Here is an 11,918-nt window from a genome sequence, read left to right as displayed (position 1 = left end):
ACAGGATCCCTAAACCTTGTTTATTTTTAGAACTTGAGTTTCAATTAATTATTAGGCTGGGATTTTCAAAGGAGGCTAAATTGGTTAGACTCTAAGGTGCCACAAGTACTCCTTTTCTTTTTGCGAATACAGACTAACACGGCTGTTACTCCGAAACCTAAAGGAGTTAGGACCAAGATCCTTAAAAGTATTTAAGTCCCTAACTCCCACTGATTTCAATGGGAGTTGGGTACCTAAATATCTTCGAGAATTCTGGCCAAGGTGCCAAAATCTCACTGAAACTCAAAGCAATTTGGGTACCTAGCTCCCTTCGCCTTTTGAAAATCATGGCTTAAATGTCCATTTTAACAACCATATAACTTCAGGATGAATGCAGCAGGCAATTAATCCTGACCTATTAGAAGGATCAGGGGAAATGAGTATGGGGGCAGAGACAGCAGCTGGGCATGAGCTGAATCCCCTCCCAAAGGTCTGTATTTGGGGACTGTTGGTTGTAGTTCAACATAAGAACAGCCATAAATGGTCCATCTAGCTCACTATCCTGTCTCTGAGAGTGGCCAGTGGCAGATATTTCAGGTATAACAGGGCAATTTTGAGTGTTCCATCCCCTGTCATCCAGCACCAGCTTCTGGCACTTGGAGGCTTAGGGACACCTGGAGCATGCAGTTGCATCTCTCTGACCATCTTGGCTAATAGCTATTGTGGGACCTATCCTCCATGGACTTATCCAATTCTTTTTTGAATCCAGTTATACTTTTGGCCTTCAGAACATCCCATGGCAACAAGCTACAGAGGATGACTGTGTGTTATGTGAAGAAGTACTTCCTTTTGTTTTTGTTAAACCTTCTGCCTATTCATTTCAATGGGTGACCCTAGTTTTTGTGGTATACAAAGGGGCGAATAACACTTCCCTATTCACTTTTTTTCTATACCATTTATGATTTTATAGACTTCTATCATATCTCCCCCCCACCACTGTCATCTCTTTTCTAAAATGAATAATCCCAGTCTTTTTAACCTCTCCTCGTATGGAAGCTGTTCCATACGCCTAATCAGTTTTGTTGCCCTTCTCTGCACCTTTTCCAATTCTAAATATCTTTTCTGAGATGGGGAGACCAGAACTGTATGCAGTATTCAATGTGTTGTGTACTATGGATTTATATAGTGGTATTATCATATTTTCTGTTTTATCTATCCCTTTCTTCATGGTTCTGAACATTGTTAGTTTTTTTGAATGCTGCCACATATTGAGAGAATGTTTTCAGAGAATTATACACAATGACTCCAAGATCTTCCTAGAGATATCAGCTAATTTAGACACCATCATTTTGTATATATAGGTGGGATTATTTTTTTCCATGTGCATTACTTTGCATTTATCAACACTGAATTTCACCTGGCATTTTGTTGCCCAGTAACCCAGTTTTGTGAGGTCCATTTGTAACTTTTCACAGTCTGCTTTGGACTTAATTACCTTGAGTAATTTTATATCATCTGCAAATTTTGCCTCCTCATAGTTCACTCCCTCTTTTAGATCATTTATGAATATGTTGAATAGCATAGGTCCAAGTACAGATCCTTTGGGGACCCTGCTATTGACCTCTCTTCAGAGTGACAACTGATGATTTATTCCTACCCTTTGTTTCCTAAATTTTAACCTGCTACTGATCCAGGAGAGGACTTTTCCTCTCATCACATGTCCGCTTACTTTGCTTAAGAGTCTTTGAGTGACCCTGTCAAATACTTCCTTTAAGTCCAAGTACATGATATCAACTGGATTACCCTTGTCCACATACTGGTTGACACCGTCAAATAATTCTAATAGATTGGCGAGGCATGATTTTCCTTTACAAAAGCTGTGTTGACTCTTCCCCAACATATTGTATTTATCTATGTTTCTGATAATTCTGTTCTGCAGACTATAGTTTCTACCAATTTGCCTGGTACTGCAGTTAAGCTTAGCTACCTGTAATTGCCAGGATCTCCTCCGGGCCTTTTTTAAAAAATAAGCATTACATTAGCTACTCTCCAGTCATCTGACACAGAGGCTGATTTAAACAATAAATTACATACCACAGTTAGTAGTTCTGCAATTTCTTGAGTTCCTTCAGAACTCTTGGGTGAATATGATCTGGTCCTTGTGACTTATTACTGTTTAAAATTTATCAATTTGTTCCAAAACCTCCTTTATTGACACTATTAATCTGGGATAGTTGTTTTTACCCAAACGTTTTCTTTCTCACTGCTCTGTAGTAAGTAGCGCACACATTGTGATACAGGGAAACATGGCTAATGAAGTGGGCAGGGTGGGGGAGGTAAGTTAGCTGGCGAGGAGAGCATGGAATGGATTTTATTAACACTATTGAGCTACTTGTGAATAATTTTGTGACTCTACAAATTGGCTACTTCTTTCTCTGAATATCACTGTAATTGGCAGTGAAAGTCACTAGATTTGTCACTGGTTGCTTTGACACTTATTTCCTTGCTAAGGAAACCAAAAAGTCAGTAAATCTAGCAACAAAATGACTAAGTTGGCAACACGTTGGAATTTCCCAAACTTGGTCAGATCTGTTTTTCTTTCTTGTACTATAGAGCCCTCTACTGATTGGATGTTGAACTGGGGGAACACAGTGCCAATAGTGAGTCAAAAGGTTCATTGCAGTACCTAGGGCTAACTATGGAGGCCATACAGATGCTCTGGGTCATACTATTTACACAGCACCCTGTCTTCAGAATGGAACAGGTTGATGAGATCTGTACACCAGTGCTCTGCATTCTGCACTAGCTCCCCATGCAATTCTGAATCCAATTTTATAGCCTAGTTTGCTACATCAAAGCTTTCAATGAGCGATGGCCTGTTTACTTTTCACACCACACTGAGAATTCTATAATTAACAAAGATACAGTTGCTGACAGCATCCAGGATGATATTCTCATTTAGATGGGGGGAAAGTGTTTTTGACAGAGTCTGCAGCTTTAAGAGCCATACCAGCTGTAGATCAGGCTGAATTTGTGTTTTGTCTCTTTTAGAGCACAATGCAAGATGGCTCTTAGCACAGGTCTTAATTCAGTTCCCAGACAAAACACGATGCTAAACTGGTGTTAAGACTGAGAGTAGATAAGAATCATAGAATATCAGGGTTGGAAGGGACCTCAAAAGGTCATCTAGTCCAACCCCATGCTCAAAGCAGGACCTAATCATCCCAGCCAGGGCTTTGTCAAGCCTGACCTTAAAAACCTCTAAAGAAGGAGATTCCACCACCTCCCTAGGTAACCCATTCCAGTGCTTCACCACCCTCCTAGTGAAATTTAGAGTAATTTAAGGGTTAAAAACATTACAAAATTGTTGTAATTATCTCAACATGTCAAAGCATCATCTTTCTTCTTGCCATTTTCCATAACTCCTGTTCTTCAGTTGTATTGTCTTCACGAAGGTCCATGGTAGAGAGTTGTATGCCTAGGTATGTGGCAATAGAAAACAGACAGTTGGGACCAATCCATTATCTTTCTGTTTACATAAAGATGATCTACCAATGAGAAGTCATACAGGTACAAAACCCTTCACTCTGCTGACTTATGTCAACCAAAAGAAATATGGCATGCAAATTAGCTGGAGGTTAAGGGTGAGGATTGGTTGAATTATCTCTGATGACACCACTTAATGAGTGTCTTGAGCTTTTGACTTTCCCTTGACTATAATGGGCCAGAGCCTCAGCTGTGAAATTCAGTGCTGCTCTACTGACTTCAGGGGAACTATGCCAATTTGACTAACTTAGGATCTGGCTCAACAGCAGCTGTCAAGGTTCCTCCCCCACTCTGAACTCTAGGGTACAGATGTGGGGACCTGCATGAAAAACCTCCTAAGTTTATCTTTACCAGCTTAGGTCAAAACTTCCCCAAGGTACAAAATATTCCACCTGTTGTCCTTGGACTGGCCGCTACCACCACCAAACTAATACTGGTTACTGGGGAAGAGCTGTTTGGACACGTCTTTCCCCCCAAAATACTTCCCAAAACCTTGCACCCCACTTCCTGGACAAGGTTTGGTAAAAAGCCTCACCAATTTGCCTAGGTGACTACAGACCCAGACCCTTGGATCTTAAGAACAATGAACAATCCTCCCAACACTTGCACCCCCCCTTTCCTGGGAAATGTTGGATAAAAAGCCTCACCAATTTGCATAGGTGACCACCGATCCAAACCCTTGGATCTGAGAACAATGAAAAAGCATTCAGTTTTCTTACAAGAAGACTTTTAATAAAAATAGAAGTAAATAGAAATAAAGAAATCCCCCCTGTAAAATCAGGATGGTAGATATCTTACAGGGTAATTAGATTCAAAAACATAGAGAACCCCTCTAGGCAAAACCTTAAGTTACAAAAAAGATACACAGACAGAAATAGTTATTCTATTCAGCACAATTCTTTTCTCAGCCATTTAAAGAAATCATAATCTAACACATACCTAGCTAGATTACTTACTAAAAGTTCTAAGACTCCATTCCTGGTCTATCCCCGACAAAGACCAGCATATAGACAGACACACAGACCCTTTGTTTCTCTCCCTCCTCCCAGCTTTTGAAAGTATCTTGTCTCCTCATTGGTCATTTTGGTCAGGTGCCAGCGAGGTTACCTTTAGCTTCTTAACCCTTTACAGGTGAGAGGAGCTTTCCCCTGGCCAGGAGGGATTTCAAAGGGGTTTACCCTTCCCTTTATATTTATGACAGCAGCTGAGCCAAATCTCAAGGTTTTATCATGCATCTTGTGGTATTTTGTATTTTTATTACAGCTCCAGCTGGAATGAGGTTATCTTCTGGGAATGGCTTGTGGCTATGAAGAAAAGCTTAAATATACGAGTCCTAAAGATTCCAACATCAGAAAGCAAATAATAAAAATAAAAAACAACCCCAAAGTGTTATTTTGGGGACTTGAGTCATGGGTTTAGCACTGTTGGGGTTGGCAATACTGCAAAAATCATTACTAACTTTGAAAGCTCACATATTTGTTAAGAGATGTAACAATCTGGAAAGTTTGAAGAGTCTCTATTATTCCATTATTAAGCTTATTTGAGCCATGAGAAGGTAAGATAATTACTGAATTTTAAAAAAATGTTATTGCGAAATCTATTCTGGAAAAGTAAAGTCTTTCATCCAGAAAATCTCCTACAAAATTGAATTGTCCTCTGAAAAGTAATTGTGCCAAATTTGAAAACTAAGTTAAACTGTGAAACAGTGGGATTTCAGTCCTGCTTTAGGTACAAATCTAAACTCGCCCTTAACTATGGAGTTGCTAGGAGCACCCCTATAACGATTTCTTCAGAGTTGCTGTGATGTTTTTATTTTCCCTTTATGTTTCTCTTCTCTAATGATCCATTTTAATGTGACCTTACAAAGAGGGGCACAGAAGATGGTCATAATCAAGCAGTTTTTAATCACCATCTGCTACTGTTGCTACTTTTAATTGATTTTGTTGCCTAGATTCCACTGTGAAGAAGCACTAGAAACATTAGTTAGACATTATTTCTGTTTGCCTAGGGGTCTGCTGAAGATCCTTATTGGGTCCATGCAGTGAAACCACCAGAAACTCTTGCTCTTCTACCATTTAAAAGGCACTAGAAAGTTACTCTGTTAGTCTCTTGTGAAATGGATGTAATGGTCTGAATCTGGGGTATGATCCAGCATAAAGGGACCAGAAGCCTGGTGAATCCTGCCTCCTGGGAATTCCCATAGTGCAGGAGCTATTTTGTGTAATGCTATTCAGCATGTCTCTTTAGAGAGCTATGGACAGCAGCCATAAATTGGGCAGTCTCTGTGGCTGCTCTCATTTTTAGGCCAGAGGTCACGCTGTCCATTAAACCAGGCTAGAACTTTGGAAACACAAGGGAGATGAACAGTCACTGTTGCCTTCCCCCCCTTCTAATTTATGCCCCTCACAAGGTGCAGCTCAGATCTGCAGGCTCAAAGTCTTGAGGGTCTGCTCCTCTGGATCCCTGCAGTGTTAGGAGTTTTGTTTGAACATTAGCATTGTCTGCCTTTTTGTTTTCCCTGTCTTTTACAAAGTGTCATCCTTCTCTTTGTCTGTCTTGTTTAATTGGTTTCAGATTAAGATTGATGAGGCTGTTAGTGGGAAAGAAGGTCTGTGGAGGAGGGGGTAGCCATTGATAAAGCGTGTGCAGAGGATGGTATAGTAGTGACAGTGAGCTGAGAACTTTATTACTCTGCCTCAGCAGCAAGCCCTATTTGTGACACAGCGCATTGGAGTATGTCCAACCTTTATCAATATTGAACTAGAGCCATTAAGGCTGTTTTTAATTTACATAATTCTAAATAATTTAAAATGCCTTCCTTTCATTAGCTTTTATAAAATAATTATAAATATCACTTGCGCCTGAAAAATTTATCTCCTAAATTCCTTTGCTGACCTTGTGGAATCTGAATAAGAATAAGAGACACTTCTGTTTAACCTGATCTCTGCATATATTATTCTTCAACAAAAAGAAAACTGTTACTATGGTACTTTGACCTTCTGACATTTTGGAATTTTGTCATCTTCAACTGCTTTTTCTCAGAAAAACAACCATTGCAAAAGAGCAGTATTTAAACAAGCAAATCCCTTTAAATCTACTTTTTTTTTTCCCATATGAGAAAAACTGCAAATGCTTATTTTCTTTGAAAGAACTCTGAACATAGTTTGGGTTTTGTGTACACAAGGTAATATAAACCAGTCTCCTGGATTAGGGAATGACAGTGACATGAACCTGGTGCTGCCCTATGAAATAAATGGATGTTTAGCCCAAGATGTATTTATTGCATGCTGTAAGAAAAGTTTCCATCAGATTACACCCTTTGATAGTCATTTGCCACTTAGTATTTGTGGCTTTAGCCTTGCAGGTTATAGGAAAACAGTCCAGGTTCAACAAATAGAACATATCAGAGGCCAGACGCAAGCATGTTTTGTCCATTCAGGGTGCATTGTAGTGGCTTCACATCGTAGAACTTGTCCCTAAATTAGTCTCTTATTTACTCTCCAGGACCAATTCAGAAATGACCTACACAGGATAATCCTGGAAACAAATGTCAGGTCTGTTGGGGTGTCGTTCCGGTAATGTGGGGATTACCAAGCTCACCAGAGGGAAAATATGATGCTGCAAGGTAGAGTTAGGGGACAGCTAGGATATGCCAGGGACATGATAGACACAGTGGGCATGATCAGCAAAGGGCAGAAGCCCAGCGCCATGAATAAAAGTGTGTGTGTTTGTATTTCTAATTCATACACAATTACCATATTTGTGCAGGCAGATCAGGTACCAAATTCACCTTTTTCAAGTTATCTGAAATGGCAAACAGCCCTTAAATTCTGCCTTTTAGAAAATAAGGCCCAGTGCACACCACAATGGTCTCTAGATAAGCAAGCATGAAGGATAAATTTGGATAGTAGAATAGTAGGCATATAGACTGCATGTGACTGTATTACCATTTAACAACTCTTCTTTTCTTTCTTTTTTCTTTATAATAAACCTTTAGTTTTAGACACTAAAGGATCAGCTGGCAGCATGGTATTTGGAGGAAGATCCAAATTCATATTGACCTGGTAATATGGCTGACCCTTTGGGGTCAGAAGAACATTTTGTATATGTGAGCAGAGTTTTAAAATAACTTCTCAGAGTACTGGGCCTATGTGATGACTGGGAGCCAGAGAACTGGAATGCAATAAAGGGGGCTGTGTGATTTCTTTTTTCAGCTTCTTGATAACCTGTGTGGGGGATCAGAAGCACAGTTTGTGACTGGTTGGAGAGTTTAACTTCAGGGTTGCCCACCAGTCTTGGGAATATCTGCTCTCCTTTTAGCAGCCTGCCCTGCCCTTGGCATGTCCAGTGAGGGCCGCCCCAGGCACACCGGGTCTCAACAGATTTTCAATTTTCCCATCTGGAGCCTCATCTAAAAACCAATAATTCAGGATCCCATTCTGAACCTAATCCAAAGTACCAGATCTTCAGCTACCCATTTGCTGACTGATCTATGTTTCTTGATGTTCAGCTCCCTTTTGGGAGCCTAACCCACCAAGACAGACATTTATCTCATGAATCAAACCAGAATTCACTGTTACATGCCTTCAACTCCCCATCTGGAGCTTAATCCATTGTGTCAGCTATTAGGGGCCAAAGGTGCCGGGGGTGAGGGGAAATCCACATTTCCAGATCTTTAGCTCCCCACTGGGAGATTAATTTACATAATAAGGGCTTCTGGTCAGGTCTCTTTAGACTTGAGGCTATTGCCACTTTAGACATATCTGCCATGCCAGATATTCAGCTCTATATTCAGAGTTTATTCCCCTAGGCCAGAACTTCCATTCCCTAGTTGAAACTAATCCACATTTACAGTTCATTTTCCTTTTTTGGAGCTTAATTCATCATGCCATAAATTCAAGTGTCCTTTAGCAATCAAATCTGGATTTTCAGACTTCCAATTTGTGTCTAATCCATATTTCCATCTTTTCAACTATCCACTGGGATACCAGTTCATCTTGTTAAATTTTCAGATTCTCATTTGAAGCCAAACTCATGTAGGCATGATGCTCAACTCCCTACTGGGCACTTAATCCAGGTTGCCAGCTGTTCCAATCAGGTAACTTAACTGGGCCCATTGTGTAACTCAACCAAGCATCACCATTTTTCTGCAGCTAACTTGCAAGGTGACACTGTATTGGTTGAAATAAATCAGTGGTTGAGAGAGGCTGGATTTATATATCAAAACGTCCCATTGGTAGGTTATTTGGTCCTGAAAGGTTCTGTGCTTTTGTACTGGTTTGGGCATAAACCTAGACCTTTAGCTTCCAAATCAAAACCAAAGTTGGTATGCCAGCTCTTCAGCTTCACATTAAAAGCCTAATCCAACAGACCACATCTTTAGCATCTCATTAGAAGCCTCATCTACATTTCTAGATCTTCTACTTCACATTAAAAGCGTAATCTATCATACCAGATATTTGCAACACTAGTAGGAGCCTTATCCATATTTACCAAACTTCAACTCCTCATATGGATCCTAATCCATATCTAGATCCTCTGCATTCTAGTTGGCACCTAATTCACATTATTAGCTGTTCAGCTATGTATTTTTAGACCTTCTGTTCCCCATTGACAGCCTACTTCACCATGCCAGATCTTCAGCTCCACATTCTGAGCTGAATCAAAGGCTCCCTTTCAGAGTACAGCTAATATCTTCAGACCCTTATTCAAAGCCTAATTCACCACCCCAGATCTTCAGCTCACTAGTGGGGGCTAAATTCATATTTCCAGACCTTCAGATCCCCATTGTGAGCCTAATCCCTATTTCCAAATCTTCAGTTTCCTATTTAGAGCCTAATCTACATTGCCAGATGTCCAGGTCAAGTTACTTTTAACTGGGGCTATTGTAGCATTAATGTACTTCAATGAATAGTTACAATTATTGTCCAGCTAATTTATCATGTGCAGTTGATCCACTGACTTATTACAACCAATACAAGTCCTAATTTTTATAGGGCCTGAAAGGTTCCATGACTGCATGTTAGCACTGATCTCAAGCTACATCTTCAGAATCCTAATGACTCTACATCAACAGCATTGATCTTTAGCTCCTTGTTCAGAGTCTAATTCACATTTCCAGATCTTCACATGTATTAGAACAGATCTTTGGCTTCCCATCTGGAGCCTAGTCATTTCTAGATCTTCATTTCTTCAGTGGGAGCCTGATCAACAAAGCTATATTTTCTAGTCAGATAACTCTTGACTAGGGCCATTGTGATGCCAGTCATGTCCCTGATTCTACAGCTATTTGCAAACAGTTCAAATGGTTGTATTAAATCAAAGGTATGACTGGACTGACATGTCAAGACTTCTTGATGGTAGTTTACTTGTGCCCATGTGTCACAGGTGCTAAAAGATTCTGTGGCCACATACTAGTCTGCACATCAAACCAGATTTTCTGCTTCCTCATAGAGCCTACCTCAGCATTCCAGATCTTCAACTCTACATTCAGAACCTATTTCCCCAGGTCAAATCTTCAGCTCCCTGTTTGAAGACTAATTCATATTTCCAAACCTTCAACTTCTCACTCCGAGCCTAATCCACTAGCCCAGATCATCAGCTCCCTAGTAGGGCCTAAGCCATATTTCCAGATCTTCAGCTTCCCGCAGAGCGATAAATCCATAGATAAGATCTTTAATTCTCCATTGGGAGCCTAATCTACATTGCCATATGTTCAGGTTAAGTTACTTATAACTGGGGTCATTGTGACGTAATTCATTCAATCACCTATTATTCTGCTTCTAATTAGCACACTGACTTATTGCTTATAATCAATCAGTGGTTTGAGAAAGACTGGACTAATGTGTCAAAACTTCTTTTGGTGGGTTACTTAACCCCAATTTTCACAGTTCCTTAAAGGTTCTTTGGTCACATACATTTTTGGGATCATCAGCTGTTCATTCGGAGATTAATCCTCCATGCCAGATATTTAGGTCCCCATTAAGAATCAAAACCTCATCTCCTCACCTTCAACTCCCACTGGGGAATGCCTGTTCCTTACATCCTGTTAATAATCTTATCTGCATTTCCATATTTTCAACTATCAATCTAGAGGTGATAGACCCTAATTTACCAGACCAGATCCTCAACAAAGCATAATCCAATATTGCATGCCTTTAGCTCAGGAAGCAGTGGGGCCTCAGGCAGAGGGGGCAGAGCTGGGAGGTCAGCATCCCCCAGCCAGCCCTTCCAGGCCACCTGGCCCACATTGCTTGGGGCTCCCGTGTTGATTTAAAGGGCCCAGGGTTCCAGACGCTGCTGCTGCAGTAGTGGCAGCAGCGTCCGGAGCCCTGGGCCCTTTTAAATCGCTGGCCCCAGGGCAGCTGCTCCCTTTGCCCCCCGCCCCGCCTGTTAAAAAGCTGCAAGGTCCTTTGCCATGGCAGCGCTTTAATGTTGCTGCCCCTTCCCCCTCCCACCCTGTCGGCTGCCCTTACGGACCCGACCAGCAGGGCCGCTGACAGGGGAGGCAAAAGGGGCAGTGACATTAAAGCGGTGCCACGGCAGTGCCTTAATGTGGGCTGGGTATGGGCCAGTGCGGGTTCTTACCAGTACGCAGTACCAACCCCTACCGGCTCCCTTTCACCCCTGGCCCCACTTGTTCCTTTCAGCCTGGAGTTGCTTATCGCTCTACCTGGTTATATGCAAATGAAGTATTAGGTATCCATTATGAAATATATATCTGCATACTTAGACACTAGATTAAGAAATTAACATGGGATTGCAAAATCTATAGGAAGGATCACACAGCAGGAGGGTGGCTGGTTTATGAATAAAGATCAAAGGACTTTTTTTTAAATATATCTGGGGTTGCTAAGGGACACCTTGGAATCTTTCACTAAGGAAGTAAGCTGACAGTAGGGTTGTTTCATGAACAGCCAAGGCTGACTATAATACGCTGGAAGGATTTTGGGGGTCTTTTGCTGTTATGACAATGTCCTATTAGTTAAGTTTAGGCTGTAGTATTTGTGCTAAGATTTTATTTTGTGTTACCCTTTGTTTCCAATACTTGCTCTCATTTGAATCTGTTTTGAAAAATAAACTTAGATTTTTTTTTAATAGAGAAAGCAAGTGTAAGTGCTGTGTGCTAAGAGAACCTGTGTTCTATGGTGTAACTAGTAAACTCTTGTGTACTGTTCCTTTGGAAACAGAGGATCTGGAATTCTGTGAATTTCCAGTGGAGCAGGGGCTGGATGCTACAGGAAATACTTGTAGGGCTCAAGGTTGGAATGTGCCTATTGCTTACCTGCAGAGGGACGGCGGAGCCCACATGAGCTGAGAGAGGAGCGCTTGGGCTGCCAGTATCAGAGAGCTAACACACACCAGCTGTGGGGAGCCACAGTGGACCCTCCACC

The sequence above is a fragment of the Lepidochelys kempii genome, chromosome 3, assembly GCF_965140285.1.
Source record: "Lepidochelys kempii isolate rLepKem1 chromosome 3, rLepKem1.hap1, whole genome shotgun sequence".
NCBI lineage: Eukaryota > Metazoa > Chordata > Testudines > Cheloniidae > Lepidochelys > Lepidochelys kempii.
Note: the sequence above shows the minus strand (reverse complement) of the source record.